The sequence below is a fragment of the Pseudophryne corroboree genome, chromosome 2 (genome assembly GCF_028390025.1).
Source record: "Pseudophryne corroboree isolate aPseCor3 chromosome 2, aPseCor3.hap2, whole genome shotgun sequence".
Lineage (NCBI taxonomy): Eukaryota > Metazoa > Chordata > Amphibia > Anura > Myobatrachidae > Pseudophryne > Pseudophryne corroboree.
In genome coordinates, this window is record NC_086445.1 from 950,630,769 (window position 1) to 950,646,714 (window position 15,946).

A 15,946-nucleotide genomic window follows, 5' to 3' on the forward strand; every position below is an offset into this window, starting at 1 on the left:
ACATTTATAGAGAGCTCTTGGTTTAGTTGGTGGCTACACATGACCACGTCACATGCTGTGAACCGGCAAAGGTTAGGTATCCGCCACTACGTTAATAAGTGGATGTAGTTATGTGACCTATGGTCAGGAGACAGACAGTCACATAACCTCCCCCTACATCCAGCCCCCTCAGAATCCCGACGGTCAACATGCCGACCAACAGGGACTATTCCCACTCGTGGGTGTCCACGACACACATAGAGTAGGAATAGAACCCGTGGCGACCGTAGGGATCCCGGCTTCGGTATGTTGACCGGGGGTCTCCTGACCATCGGTCACGCATACCACCCCCGTTAATAAGACACCTTTTGCAGCTTCCAAGGGCATTTTACATGGGAAAGCACATGTATAAATATATAAAAATAAACTAAAATATTTAATTGTATAAACATGAAACGTGAAATAAAGACAGTCCAATGCCCCCCTTAGAATAGTATTTACTGAATAAATTGGTAGGTCTTCAACAAAACAGTATACTTATTGTCTATAATAAAGGTGGGACTGGAATGTGACACTTTAACTCTCCGACATTTGTACTTTTGCCTGCAATGAGGTATGACAACTGCTAGTTCTGCGCCCTACTGTCTGGCATTGTCCTGATGTGTTATCATAGAGTTTCCTAACATATTATCTAGCTGTAGCTCTTTTTTTATATTAAGGCAACAGTACTTTTTAACTATAGGTCTTCTCTTTGGGGGTGATTTATCAAAGCTTGGTGAGTGAAAAAGCGGGGAGAGATAAACTACCAACCAATCAGTTCCTATCTCTCATTTTTTAAATATAGGGGGTATTCAATTAAATTCCATTTTTCAGACAGGTCGAAAAATGGCACTAATTCGACGGGATCGGTATGAAATACCTCCAATCAAAATCCCGACACCAATTGGCCAATGGTCAAAATCCCGACAAGGTCAAAATCCCGACATGGACAAAATACTGACATTCAAAATACCGACAAGGTCAAAATACCGACATGTAAAATGCCGACAGGTCAAAATACCGACACACGGTTTCTTGTTGTTTTTTGTGTGTATGTCGACATAAGTCAACATGGACACCATATAAAGTGTACCGCGTCCCCTCGCATGGCTCGCTGCGCTCGCCATGCTTCGGGCACGGTGCCTCGCTACGCTCGGCACACTATTATATTCCCCCTCCAGGTCCACTGGGATGGTAAAGTATGAACAAGTCAGTTTCAATGAAAAAAATCATGAAAAACTCACGTCGGTATTTTGACCTGTCGGCATTTCACATGTCGGTATTTTGACCTTGTCGGTATTTTAACTGTCGGTATTTTGTCCATGTCGGGATTTTGACCTTGTCGGGATTTTGACCATCGGTCAATTGGTGTCGGGATTTTGAACGTCGGGATTTTGATTGGAGGTAAACTGACTGCATCCCAATTCGACACAGGGCATTCACCTGTTTTTTCATCCATTTTTGCCCATGCCGTTTCACCTTTTATTTTATTTTTTGTCGAATCGGCATGGGTGAAAATTGCACTAAAAATTGGCAAAAACTTGCCAAAACACATGCATCAGTGGCAAATTTGCTGATTCACGTGGCTTTCGCCAGTGCCAGATTTTTTTTCCGACAAGTTGAAAAAATGGCACGGACATTGAATAGGTCGAATGTAAATTCGACCTAAAAACAGGTGAAAAGTACAGTTTTTTCGACTGGTCGAAAAAAATTCACTAATTGAATAGCCTATAAAATGACAGGAGCGGATTGGCTGGTATTATATCTCTCTCCACTTTATCATTCATTGAGACTTAGTGCTTCTCCCCCTGTAAAATGACTGATAGGAGCAGGTTGGTCAGTACTTTCTCTCTCCACCGGTGGTGCAAGTAGAAAAAATGTCTTATAGGTACTGTGTGCGTGCGCCGAAGGTGCACGCAGTGAAAAAATGGGTGTGGCCAAATGCCACGTGAGGCATGGCCAATGACAATGGGGGGGCCAGATACACTTATGACACCAATAGTGGCGGATACACATATTCCCCCACAGTACCAGATACGCCCCCACCGTGCCTGATATGCTCCTACAGTGCCAGATGCACAAATGCCCCACGGTGTCAGATGCACAAATGCCCCACGGTGCTAGATACCCAAATGCCCCCACAGTGCCATATATGCCCCCACAGTGCCAGATACGCCCCCACCATGACAGATATGCTCCTACAGTGCCAGATGCACAAATGCCCCATGATGCCAGATGCACAAATGCCCCACGGTGCCATATATGCCCCCACAGTGCCAGATACACATTGCCCCAGAGTGTCAGAAACACATATGCCCCCACAGTGCCAGATATGCCCCCACTGCGCCAGATACACATATGCCCCCAGAGTGCCAGATATGCCCCTTCAGTACCAGATATGCCTCCACAGTGCCAGATATGCCCCAACAGTACCAGATACAGATGCACCACAGTGCCAGATATGCCGCCAGTGCCAGATACACATGCCCCCAGAGTGCCAGATATGCCCCAGCAGTGCAACTTACCATTGTTGCTGTTGCCTGGGGCTGGCACTGTCTTCTGTTGGGGAGAGGAGAGCGCAGCACGCGCTACTCCTGTTCCTCTCCTGCCCTCAGTCCGGTTTGCTGAACTGACGCCGGTCCGCAAGCCAATCAGTGGACTTGCTCAGTGCACGCTGTCGCTGCCGCCCGCCACTGCCGGACTTGCAGGCAGGAGAGGAGAGGCGCGTGCGGCGCTCTCCTCTCTCCAAGACCCGGTGTCTGCAAGGTGGTGGCCCGGTGGTACGGCGTACCTGCTGGGATTTTCTTGAAGGTACGCCGTACCGCCCCGTACCGCCATACTTGCAGCAATGTTCGCCACTTAATCTCTCTCCAAGCTATAATAAATCTCTCCCTCTTTGTTGTATTGGTTATTAAAAGCTTGTACAAGAAAAGGTCTACCCGCCCTCCCGTCAGTTACCTTGGGAAAGAAGTAGGTAAAAAATATCCTTAGTATGCTATAATCAAACATGGCAGATCTCAGTCACTACCCCACAAGCTCAATGCTCTACACCAATAATTGTCACTGGAGTAGATCCCTGCAATGAAGCAATGTAATAACAAAAATAAAATTAGATTACTGACTGGGCTATTTAGCTTGCTAGTTGGGTCAAAACGGAACTCGTCAAAGAATTTTGTTTTAAAATAGGTAAACTTCTAGTATACTAGATTTAAGTAGAGATGAGCGCCTGAAATTTTTCGGGTTTTATGTTTTGGTTTTGGGTTCGGTTCCGCGGCCGTGTTTTGGGTTCGAACGCGTTTTGGCAAAACCTCACCGAATTTTTTTTGTCGGATTCGGGTGTGTTTTGGATTCGGGTGTTTTTTTCAAAAAACACTAAAAAACAGCTTAAATCATAGAATTTGGGGGTCATTTTGATCCCAACGTATTATTAACCTCAAAAACCATAATTTACACTCATTTTCAGTCTATTCTGAATACCTCACACCTCACAATATTATTTTTAGTCCTAAAATTTGCACCGAGGTCGCTGTGTGAGTAAGATAAGCGACCCTAGTGGCCGACACAAACACCGGGCCCATCTAGGAGTGGCACTGCAGTGTCACGCAGGATGTCCCTTCCAAAAAACCCTCCCCAAACAGCACATGACGCAAAGAAAAAAAGAGGCTTTTTACTGATATTTGGTGTTTTGGATTTGACATGCTCTGTACTATGACATTGGGCATCGGCCTTGGCAGACGACGTTGCTGGCATTTCATCGTCTCGGCCATGACTAGTGGCAGCAGCTTCAGCACGAGGTGGAAGTGGATCTTGATCTTTCCCTAATTTTGGAACCTCAACATTTTTGTTCTCCATATTTTAATAGGCACAACTAAAAGGCACCTCAGGTAAACAATGGAGATGGATGGATTGGATACTAGTATACAATTATGGACGGGCTGCCGAGTGCCGACACAGAGGTAGCCACAGCCGTGAACTACCGCACTGTACTGTGTCTGCTGCTAATATATAGACTGGTTGATAAAGAGATAGTATACTCGTAACTAGTATGTATGTATAAAGAAAGAAAAAAAAACCACGGTTAGGTGGTATATACAATTATGGACGGGCTGCCGAGTGCCGACACAGAGGTAGCCACAGCCGTGAACTACCGCACTGTACTGTGTCTGCTGCTAATATATAGACTGGTTGATAAAGAGATAGTGTACTCGTAACTAGTATGTATGTATAAAGAAAGAAAAAAAAACCACGGTTAGGTGGTATATACAATTATGGACGGGCTGCCGAGTGCCGACACAGAGGTAGCCACAGCCGTGAACTACCGCACTGTACTGTGTCTGCTGCTAATATATAGACTGGTTGATAAAGAGATAGTATACTCGTAACTAGTATGTATGTATAAAGAAAGAAAAAAAAACCACGGTTAGGTGGTATATACAATTATGGACGGGCTGTCGAGTGCCGACACAGAGGTAGCCACAGCCGTGAACTACCGCACTGTACTGTGTCTGCTGCTAATATATAGACTGGTTGATAAAGAGATAGTATACTCGTAACTAGTATGTATGTATAAAGAAAGAAAAAAAAACCACGGTTAGGTGGTATATACAATTATGGACGGGCTGCCGAGTGCCGACACAGAGGTAGCCACAGCCGTGAACTACCGCACTGTACTGTGTCTGCTGCTAATATATAGACTGGTTGATAAAGAGATAGTATACTCGTAACTAGTATGTATGTATAAAGAAAGAAAAAAAAACCACGGTTAGGTGGTATATACAATTATGGACGGGCTGCCGAGTGCCGACACAGAGGTAGCCACAGCCGTGAACTACCGCACTGTACTGTGTCTGCTGCTAATATATAGACTGGTTGATAAAGAGATAGTATACTCGTAACTAGTATGTATGTATAAAGAAAGTAAAAAAAACCACGGTTAGGTGGTATATACAATTATGGACGGGCTGCCGAGTGCCGACACAGAGGTAGCCACAGCCGTGAACTACCGCACTGTACTGTGTCTGCTGCTAATATATAGACTGGTTGATAAAGAGATAGTATACTCGTAACTAGTATGTATGTATAAAGAAAGTAAAAAAAACCACGGTTAGGTGGTATATACAATTATGGACGGGCTGCCGAGTGCCGACACAGAGGTAGCCACAGCCGTGAACTACCGCACTGTACTGTGTCTGCTGCTAATATAGACTGGTTGATAAAGAGATAGTATACTACTAATATTATATACTGGTGGTCAGGTCACTGGTCACTAGTCACACTGGCAGTGGCACTCCTGCAGCAAAAGTGTGCACTGTTTAATTTTAATATAATATTATGTACTCCTGGCTCCTGCTATAACCTATAACTGGCACTGCAGTAGTGCTCCCCAGTCTCCCCCACAATTATAAGCTGTGTGAGCTGAGCAGTCAGACAGATATATAATATATATAGATGATGCAGCACACTGGCCTGAGCCTGAGCAGTGCACACAGATATGGTATGTGACTGACTGAGTCACTGTGTGTATCGCTTTTTTCAGGCAGAGAACGGATATATTAAATAAACTGCACTGTGTGTCTGGTGGTCACTCACTATATAATATATTATGTACTCCTGGCTCCTGCTATAACCTATAACTGGCACTGCAGTAGTGCTCCCCAGTCTCCCCCACAATTATAAGCTGTGTGAGCTGAGCAGTCAGACAGATATATAATATTATATATAGATAATAGATGATGCAGCACACTGGCCTGAGCCTGAGCAGTGCACACAGATATGGTATGTGACTGAGTCACTGTGTGCTGTGTATCGCTTTTTTCAGGCAGAGAACGGATTATAAATAAAAGTGGTGGTCACTGGTCACTATCAGCAAAACTCTGCACTGTACACTACTGAGTACTCCTAATGCTCCCCAAAATTAGTAAATCAAGTGTCTAAACGGAGAGGACGCCAGCCACGTCCTCTCCCTATCAATCTCAATGCACGTGTGAGAAAATGGCGGCGACGCGCGGCTCCTTATATAGAATCCGAGTCTCGCGATAGAATCCGAGCCTCGCGAGAATCCGACAGCGTCATGATGACGTTCGGGCGCGCTCGGGTTAACCGAGCAAGGCGGGAAGATCCGAGTCGCTCGGACCCGTGAAAAAAAACATGAAGTTCTGGCGGGTTCGGATTCAGAGAAACCGAACCCGCTCATCTCTAGATTTAAGCCGCAAAAGTATTTTGCTTAATGTCTACTAATATTGCTAATGTAAGAAGAAAAAAAATAACGACAGCTCAGTTAATGTCTTTTTCTCTATAGGTACAGGCAATAGGTATTAAATGTGAAAATATAATTTTATATTAAGCAGTGCAATTTTGCAGTTATTGTTTTATGGAAGCAAAACAATTTACATATTAAGAATATATCCATTAAACTGTGATCATGGAGAGCTTGGCGGCTAAAACCGCACAAAAATGTTTTCATGCAATTAAATTCCAACTAAGCTATTTTGCGGAATATGCAAATGAGGTGAGTTTATAGAATTAAATATTTCTAGTCAATTTCCTTTAGCTTTAAGTACTGTGCATTGTCCAAGAAACAAAGAGGTACATTTGCTTAAAAGGAATAAGGTTTGTAAATTATAATAATTATTATTATTATTATTATTTTCATTTTTAGTAAGAAATACAATAATAGTTTCAAACCATTTCATTCCTCCCACTATGGATCTGCTCAGAGCCGTTTGTAGACAATATGACACCTATAGAGAACAGTAAAAGCGCCCCCCTCTCCCTCTGGATATTTTTAAAATGTAGCTCACCGAGAAACATCTGCACATGCCATAAAGGGGTGTGGTCTCACTGCAAGCGGCGTGGCCTCTAAGGAAAAGACTGCCTTACAACCCATGACACTCCTGCGTATTTGCCACTACTCCCCATTACCTACCCAAAACTGCCATCACAACTTGCAGGCCCTTAAAACATTTATTAATCCTTCTGGTCTTTTAATTACACCTTCACTAGTACATTAATTTTTGTCCATAGATTTTGCTTTCATTTTATTAACTCTTACTAACACTTTACCTTCTCACATTCTGCTGCTCTGGGGTAGCTGGCCTTTGCCAGTTTGTGGGGTTTTGCACCCCAGGCCCAAACCTAAATATAGGGACCACCAGCATCAGAGGAGCCTTGTCGGGGCCCGGTGGCTTAATCACTCATTTGCAAATTTATGTAACGAAGACCTCTGGATTTCTATTTTATATATATATATATATATATATATATATATTCCTACATGTTTTACTACAGGTACATATTGGTGTGCTGGGGGACATGAGAGGATAATCCCCAATGTATTTCTATCTTAGACTACCCCTCCCTTTCTAGCACCTGAATTGTATTTTCTAATTGATATGAGCAACTTACATTCTGTTCCATTGTGGGCTTGTCACAGGGATTCTGGGTGATGTAGTTTTAGTGGTGTTCCCCGCTCCCCCGTATACTCTGCATTACCACGCGGCCGGGAGTTCCCACCAGAGAGAAGATGGTGGCTGAGAGTCCTGGTGTTTTCCAGTTCAGCCCTCAGCAATCCCTCAGAGATAGTGACCGCAGGCACCGGGTGCAGTTGCACCACTCGCCCGGATCTAGAAACAGCCCTGGATCTGCTTTAATTCAGTCCTATTTGCCCCGGAAGTAGACTGTCTGGTGGCAATGCATAATATATATCAGAATTTAAGCAGGAAGAATGCATCCCTGTTTATTGGATTCTAAGGGTGGAATTAATTTCCAACTAGCCCTGAAGCTAGGAGTTATCAGGGAACCTTTTTTCACTTGAAAATCCACGATAACCGGGTTAACGGATGATGCGATCCTATTAACATGTGAATCCCTGAAGTTATCATTGATTCTGTGTGTAAATTCCCTTTAAGCCCTGCTATGACTGTTAACACATTAAGGTGAACAGGTTATGCAATAGTATAGACCCGCGCGTTATAGCCCAAAGACACCTCCCTTTTTACAAGTGATGCCGGCTGCCCCTGGAGGCTGCAGTGGCACACTATGACAGGAGCCGAGTGCTGCATGTAATGCTAGATTGCATCCGACAAACGAGTGACAAACGGGTGCGGTCCGCAACCCCCTCACCCTTTTTGGGACGTCACTGCTTTTTCATATATTGGGGGAGATATATCAATCTTTGGAGAGAGATGAAGTGGAGAGAGATAAAGTACCGATCAAAGCTTGGAAAGAGTTAAAGTGGTAAGAGATAAAGGGGTCTATTTACTAAGCCTTGGATGGAGATAAAGTCGACAAGAGATATAGGTGGTCCTTCCGAGTTGTTCGCTCGCTGCTATTTTTAGCAGAATTGCTAATAGGCTAAAGTCCGGCAGTTCTGCGCATGGTTATGCACTGCAGGGCGCACGAGCTAAGCAATTTTACACAAAACTATGCTATTTTACTCACGGGCGAACTAAGCTTTTCAGTCGTTCTGTTGATCAGAGAATGATTGACAGGAAGTGGGTGTTTCTGGGTGGTAATTGAGCATTGTCCGGGAGTGCGCTAAAAAACGCAGGCGTGCCAGCAGAAAACGCAGGAGTGGCTGGAGAAACGGGGGAGTGGCTGGCCGGACGCTGGGCATGTTTGTGACGTCAAACCAGGAACTAAACGGACTGAGGTGATTGCAATCTAGGAGTAGGTCTGGAGCTACTCAGAAACTGCAAGGAAATACTTATTAGCAGAATTGCTAATCTTTCGTTAGCAATTCTGCTATGCTAAAATACACTCGCAGAGGGCGGCGGCTTTGTGTTTGCATTTCTGCTAAAAGTAGCTAGCGAGCGAACAACTCGAAATGACCACCAAAGTACCAACCAATCGGCTCCTAACTGACATGATACAGGCTGTGTTTGAAAAATGGCAGTTAGAGGCCGATTGGCTGGTTCCTTATCTCCACTCACTTTATCTCTATCCGAGGCTTAGTAAACAGACCCCAAAGTACCAACCAATCACCTCCTGTCATTTTGCAAGCTGTGATAAATGACAATTAGGAGCTGATTGGTTGGTACTTTATCTATCTTCACTCCATCTCTCTCCAAGGCTTGACACAGATCCATCATAATCAGATATAAATTTTTTTTATTTCTTATACTCCAATCCTTACAATGAGAAAATATAATGTTTCACACAGAATGTGCCAGCTTCGTGTCATGCCGCTGTTTAGCTGAAGTGAGAAACAGAATGACTGAAAATATTCATTTTCCTGTGAAGTTTTTCCCCACTCATAGAATATTATCATAATAAAATCAATTGCATAAGTGTTCCCAGTGTATAATTTTCCTATCATTCATCTTCTAGAGGTTGCCTGATTTTGTGTAATGGTGTTAGGGAATGTATAAACTAAGAGCATCTGCTAGAGTTACAACAGATGTTATAGAGACAAATAAACATCAATCTTACATCCATCTAATGCTATCACTAGGGGTTCACCTCATAGAAATGCAGTGGTAAGGTTGAGGAAACTTCTGAAGCTGTACAATATCTCTCCCTAATGGTATTCCTATTAGCAGCAAAATCTGGCATCGGATAGAGCATGCGACCAGTCTGATCCCAGTCACTGGATTAAATCTGGAAGCAAACGGGTGTCACGTACGTCTTGTGGGTGATGAGTGACTAAAGACAGGAAGAAATAAATATTCTGATAGTAATTCATAGGGGTAGTGTCTGCAACTGCAGTAAGTGCCCACTGCTATGGCTAAGCACTTAACAGCTTATGTAATAGAGTGTGCTTAGTGCAATCTACAGAGGAATATTATGAAAAGAAGCAAAGCGCAGCTTCTTATTGTTTCCATTACCACAAATGTGATTTAGAAAACAAAATAGACAATATACTGTATACTATGTGCAGAAGCACAGAAGGGCTTTAACTAGGGGTGTGCCAGCAGCGCCGCTGCCCAGGGTGCAAGTCCGAGGGGGCAGCACCATCACTGAACTGTGGCACCTGTAACTGGCTTGCACTGTGCGGCGGTCCAACTCCCTCTCTGTGACATCATGACGTCACATGGATGACTCTAACTGTAGAATTCAAATCCTTTTGCAGAGAGGTTCGATCTGCATCTCCCTTTATTAATCTTATCCTGCAAAATTTAATTTCCTATAACTATACTGCACTCAGCAAGCACCATCCATCTTCAGTCTATATGTAAAAGATATAAGTACAGCATCCCAATTTTAAAGCCCTTTGATTTGGGACCTTTCCATGGGGGCTGGGCTTCAGTTTATAAAGGGTGTGGCCTCAGGTGGGTAGGCGTGGCCTCATCACTTCCCTGTTTTAATCACTTGGGGAGCGTGACAAGCATTCTCGGGTGTAGGCTAGATGTTCTACAGTTCTACATTTGTTTCAGTTGAAGAGATCCCTGCAAGTCTGCTTATATTTTTAGAGAGGCAATGATGTAAAAGCCAAAACTGACATAATTTTGCCTTGTAAATAATTGCTGCTTTAAAAATATGTGCATACTTTCAGGAATTCCTAAACAGCCTGCATCTCGCAGGCTATTATATTTTGCACATCAACTGAAAAAATGTAGAACTGTTCCAGGTATCTAGCCTACCTCTTTATTACTTCTCACTTATGGGGAGATTTATCAAACTTTCTAAAGAAAACTAATGGAAGTGTTGCCAATAACAACCAATCAGCTTGCAGTTGTCATGTATCTAGCAGTGACGTGTGGTGAGGTGGGGCAAGGTGAGGCAGAGCCTTCCTGTCATGCTAACGTGTAACTCAGAGGTTTGATTATACAAAGTATATTATTAATACAAAGAATACATTATAAATATCTACTTTGTATTGTTCTTGTCATTTTTATAGTCAAAACTCTGGAGATAAAAGTCCATGACAGGTGAGGCAGTGCCTCCCCACCTATCTTTTCCACCACACATCTCTGATCAAGTCACGTGTCCCACTAGGAAAGGCCGCACCCTTGATCACTGCTACACTACCCTCAAGTCTGCCTTCCGGTCTTTCCCACATGCTGCACTCGGCCTATATGACCACTGCCTCGTACACCTACTCCCTACCTATACACAGAAGCTGAGAGCAGTTAAGCCTGTCGTCAAGACTGTTAAGAAATGGACCAACAAGGCTAAGATGAAGCTCCAGGCCTGCTTTGACTGCACGGAATGGGGGGTCTTCGAAGCCTCGGCAACCAACCTGACAGACACTGTCACATCCTACATCAGCTACTGTGAGGACATGTGTGTACCTACCAAGACTTACTGCACTTACAACAACAACAAGCCCTGGTTCAACGCCCAGCTCAGGCAACTTCGTCGGGCCAAAGAGGAGGTCTATAGCAGCAGTAATAGAGCACTATACAACCGAACTAGGAACTTTCTGACTAAAGGAATCAGGCTAGAATAAAAACGGTTCTCTGAAAAGCTGACAAATGATCTCTCCACCAATGACCCCTGTATGGAAAGGAATGCAATCCATAACCAACTACAAGAAAACATCGAAGTCCACCACCATGCACCAAGACCTAGCAGACAAACTGAACCACTTTTATTGCAGGTTCGCAAAAGAAGTCCCCTGCAACCCAAACAATCACCTCTATGATGCCCCGAACACCGACGGCCAACTCCAGGCACTGCAAGTCGCCCAAGAAGAGGTGGAGGCATTGTTCAAAAGGGCCAAACACAGGAAAGCTCCAGGTCCTGATGGAGTGTCACCATCTGCCCTAAGAGCATGTGTGGGTCAGCTCACCCCCATATTCACCAAGATCTTCAACAAATCGCTGGAGCTACAGAAAGTCCCTTCCTGCCTCAAAAGGTCTACTATCGTCCCAGTCCCCAAGAAACCCTCTATCACGAACCTGAACGACTACAGGCTGATAGCACTGATGTATGTGGTCAAGAAAACGTTCGAGCGTCTGGTTTTGAATCACCTTAAAACTTTGACTGGCCCCCAACTGGACCCTCTACAGTTCGCCTATCGATCGATCGGTGTGTCGAGAATGCAGTCAACCTGGGCCTGCACTATATTCTACAGCACCTAGACATTCTCAGAACCTACGCAAGGGTCCTGTGTGTCGATTTCAGCTCGGCCTTTAATACAATCGTCCCCAGCATCCTCCACCCTAAATTACTTCACCTAGGGGTCCCAGAAGCTACCTATTCCTGGATAGTAGACTTCCTGACAGATAGAACACAGGTGGTGAAAGCGGGGGAATTCACCTCTCAAGCACAGTCCATTAGTACAGGGGCCCCTCAGGGCTGTGTCCTCTCACCCCTGCTCTTCTCCCTGTACACAAATGACTGCACCTCAGAGGTGCAATCAGTAAAGATCATCAATTTCGCCGATGACACCACTGTCATAGGCCTCATCAAGGACGGGGACGAATTGGCCTATAGACAGGAAGTAGACCGGTTGGCCCAGTGGTGCACCCACAACAACCTTGCACTCAACCCCCTCAAAACTGTTGAGATGATAGTGGACTTCAGGAAGAAGTCAGCTAGTGCACCTCCGCTAACGATTGCTGACAGTGTGGTATCACTAGTGGACTCCTTCAAGTTTCTAGGGACCACAATCTCCCGGGACCTTAAATGGGGGTCCAACGCTGACACCACTGTCAGGAAGGCGCAGCAGAGGTTGTTCTTCCTCAGGCAACTAAGAAAGTTCAACATCCCAAAGAAGCTTCTGCTCCTCTTCTACTCCGCGATTGTGGTACTGTGCTCCTCGATACTGGTATAGTACAGCTCCGCCAGTGCGAGGGACAGATGCAGGCTCCAAAAGATGGTCAGAACCGCAGAGAAGATCATCGGGGCCGACCTTCCCTCAGTCCGGTACCTGTACTTGTCCAAAGCTAAAAAGCGAGCAACGAAGATACTAAAAGACCAGCTACACCCTGGCCACAGCATGTTTAACTTGCTTCCTTCAGGCAGGCAGTACGGGGCCGTCCGCGCCTGGTCCACCAGAAGCCTCAAAAGTTTCTTTCCCTAAGCGGTCCGCCTGCTGAACTCCTGAATATTGACTGACTAGACGTACATGTAACTAACTTGTGTCCCTACGGTATGCCTACCTGTATGACTTTACTTGCCCCCTTCTCCCCCCCTCCCCACCCCCACCTGCTTATCTGTTACCTACTTAGCTGTTGTATAGCAAACCGAAGACAAATTCCTTGTATACGCAAGTATACCTGGCCAATAAAGCTGATTCTGATTCTAAAACTCACCTAATTTCCAGCAGTACAGTATATAACTCTGGCCTAGGTACTAGTCAGTGCCTCCCCAGCCATTTACCTCACCGCACGTCACTGGTATCTAGGTCATTCTACAAAATAATAAATACAATCTGATTGGTTGCTACAGTATGTGCAAATTTCCCCTTCTTAGCCTCTGTTGAATAAGTTATAACTTTATAACTAACTCTCTGTGTGGTTTTATAATCTCATATTCATGGACATTATTAGTTCCATCTGTGGCCCTCACCTTCTGGTAGACACAGGGTGAATGGGTCTCAAAACTAACACAATATATCAATTGAGAACCTCATGAACTGTACTAACAGGACCTAGCCTTGAAGTCAGTACCGTAAGGGCAGACAGTGGATTCTTACAGTGACTGAAGCACAGAGCAAAAAGCACAGGCAACTCTATAAACACTTTATTGCTTTCTAGAGAAGGGGGCAATAGGTTTTACAGGTATGAACAATGGCCGCCCTAGCAGCTATTAATATATAGTATCGACCAGGATATATCTGTCACTTTAAGGCACCTGAGCTGAGTATAAATGCAGGAGTGCCAAATCTTTGGTGGGAGTTAGAGTGAGATCCAGAACTGATTTAACCAGGGCAAACGCCTCCACCCAACGTCATTGTTTATGAGATAAACCCTAAAAAACATGCATGATGTTTCCGACAACATCACAGCCGCACAAACATAACTGAGCAGCCTGGCTGGGGTGAGATACAGGCGCTGTAACAGCTTGAGCATAATTTCTGTGTGGTTAAAACAGACATGCGACTGATGGTGACGGATACATATACCGACTCCAGTGATGACATGATAGCATGGACTTCAGTTCCCCAGTTTGCTTGGGCAGGGAATTTCTGGGTGGAGGCCGGGAGATTAAGTAAGAAGACACAAGTCTCCCGCGCTAATTCCTACAGTGCAATGACTGACACGAGAAGAGTATAAACAGGGGGGGTGCTGGCGGAACAAATATAGCCTCAAGAGAAAAAGGCATTATGGGCCGGATATAATGACACCTGCGATCGTGGGAGGTGCGAGATGCCAGATGATCTCGGATGTTTGTTTTTTACAGGGGCGATCACTTACAAGGCAAAACTATACCTTGTATGTGATTGCCACTTTAAAAAAAAGTCTGCGATCGGACAGCATCTCGCACCTCCTGAGATCTCGAGCGCCATTACATCTGGCTCCATGTTTCTGTACCTGTGAGTAACACCCCTTTCACATCGCAATGCCGGGTCGCACCCGGGAATCGGAAACGGGTTCTTCTTGGGTGCAACCCGGCATTGGACCTTTTCACATTGCTTGAGTTGGGTTGCCATCACGGGTGCGTGACGGAGCTGGAATCAGGGCGGGTGCAGAGGTGGCGCTGAAAGATGAGATCATCTCTGCGCCACCTCTCCCTATGCTGTGAACGGGTCCCGGGTCGCATTGACCCAGCAACCCGTTCACACTGCATCTTACCCAGTAATAACCCGGGAATAAACCTTCTTTACATATATATACCGGGTAGATACCGGGTTATTTGTGTGGTGTGAAAGGGGTATAAGAGGAATTTAAGAATTACACAAAGATCATTTGAAGACACAGAGGTGTAGTGACCACATCTACAATCGCCAACGTCACATGACTAGACAGCATAAACCTGTTTTGTTCTACAGAGAATAATTCAGTATCAGTATAAATATTTGCTTATTAAATACATTTAGCCAAGGCCATCCATGTAACAATATAAACATGTCGCTCTCTATAGCGTTTTGTGAACTGATTGTCAATATGTTAATTCTGTAAACTCAAGCTAGTGTAACGAAGGACCACATTTAAGAAAAAAAGTTACAATTTATTCTCAGAACGCATAAAAATTCTGCAAATTACCAATCGTTATGTGTTTTTCCCCCCCTTTTTCTCAACATAGTGACATTTTCTTTCTGTTTGTAATAAATAATGAATGTCAGTCCAAGTTTAATGAAGCACCACTGCCTTTAGTTATTTTCTTCTCCTACCATTAGTAATCAGTGGTATATTTGAAAGCAAAAAGAGAAGATTAAGAGTGAAAAAAATAAAATGAGCTTTATGGATATGAAAATATTGAAGAAAGACATACCATAAAGTTATTAAAGGAGAAGTAGACTGAATTACAGTATTCCTTCGCAACTGTGATTGGGGGAGGTTTAGTGCATCAAACCTTCGAAAGAGGACTATGGGAAAAGTTGCTTATAGCCTTGGTTGTAAATGTACAACCCAAGTATACAGCACATGATGGAGTAAAGCTGCTTAAAACAAAGAGTGCTACCCAGAGCATGACAACATTTGCACCTGATTTTACCAGATATTGGCTCCTTTCACTACTGTAGACCCACGACCATCACACTCATTTCTAATTTTATGCAATTGTTTCTATGATCATACTCAATGGTGGTGTCATGATATGGAATTATAGAGACGTGACTACTGTACATACATTCTGGATGCAATGAACAACAAACTTATCATCAGCATTTCTACCAGGTGGTTCACATCACTTTTCCCATTACCCCATACTTGTCTACTGGCCGGGAGGCTCCCAAAAATTGGGGGGCCCTTCCGGCCCCCCGGAAGAACAAGGCAAGTCTCCCAACTTCTGTAGAACCCCATCTACCCAGCCGCCCACTTAGTGAATAAATTGGGCGATCAGGGTGCTAATGATGCGATTCCTGGTAAATTGTGACATC